The sequence below is a fragment of the Aplysia californica genome, unplaced genomic scaffold (genome assembly GCF_000002075.1).
Source record: "Aplysia californica isolate F4 #8 unplaced genomic scaffold, AplCal3.0 scaffold00554, whole genome shotgun sequence".
NCBI lineage: Eukaryota > Metazoa > Mollusca > Gastropoda > Aplysiida > Aplysiidae > Aplysia > Aplysia californica.
This window is the reverse complement of record NW_004797824.1, coordinates 217,676-218,581: the sequence shown is the minus strand read 5'-3', so window position 1 is coordinate 218,581 and position 906 is coordinate 217,676.

Below are 906 nucleotides of genomic sequence, written 5' to 3'. Positions count from 1 at the left end.
TCTCTCTCTCTCTCCATTATAACTCACACGCCACAATGCAGCAAATATTTGTTTCTAGAGGCATGTCTCATCTATTAATCACCCATGGCTCATGAGTTGTTTAATTTTGCAATTTTCCCCTCTTTTTTATTAGGAGTTTGATTACTTCAAATGAAGGTAGGCTTTTTTTTTTTTTAAACCCTTTAACTCTGCGTTTAATGGAAATTTCCAGCCATCATCTCTTGAGACAGGCGGCAGTCAGGCTGTAAACAATGTACAAAGTTTGACCCTGACTTCCTAACAGATCTTAAACAAGGGGTTTCAATACAATTATGTTTATCAAAACTATTATATCAGAGACATTTATTCTCCGAAATTTTAACAAAAATAATTTTCAACCTGCACGAAATCCCACTTCCACTTCCCTGTTCGTGTAATTATAAATAATGAAGCCTCTCTGCTTATTGTAAAACCATTTTGGACTCTAAATGTCGTTTGTAGTAATCTATAAGTAATCGAATCAATATGCGACAAAAACGGATACGAGGGAATTCAGAAACAAACAGTGGGGGATAAAACTGGTTTTCTCAGGTCTGCACCTTGGATTATTCAAGGTCACGTCATTGCTGGAAAAGCTGTTGGCAATATTGTTCAGACTTTATGATTTCTGTGGCCGTAATGGCTAAACGTGAATATCGTTGCTTAATCTAGCTGGAACTTGTTTAATACACTTGTTGAAACTGTCAAAGACGTCCATTCGTTACTGTGGAGAAAGGTGATTGTCTTATAGACTGGTGGTTGTCTTACAGAGTAGCATTATAAGGTTAGAAATACATTGGAAGTAAACGTTTGTATGTGTGTTTGTCGTATACAGAGAAGAAGAAGAAGAAGAAGAAGAAGAAGAAGAAGAAGAAGAAGAAGAAGAAG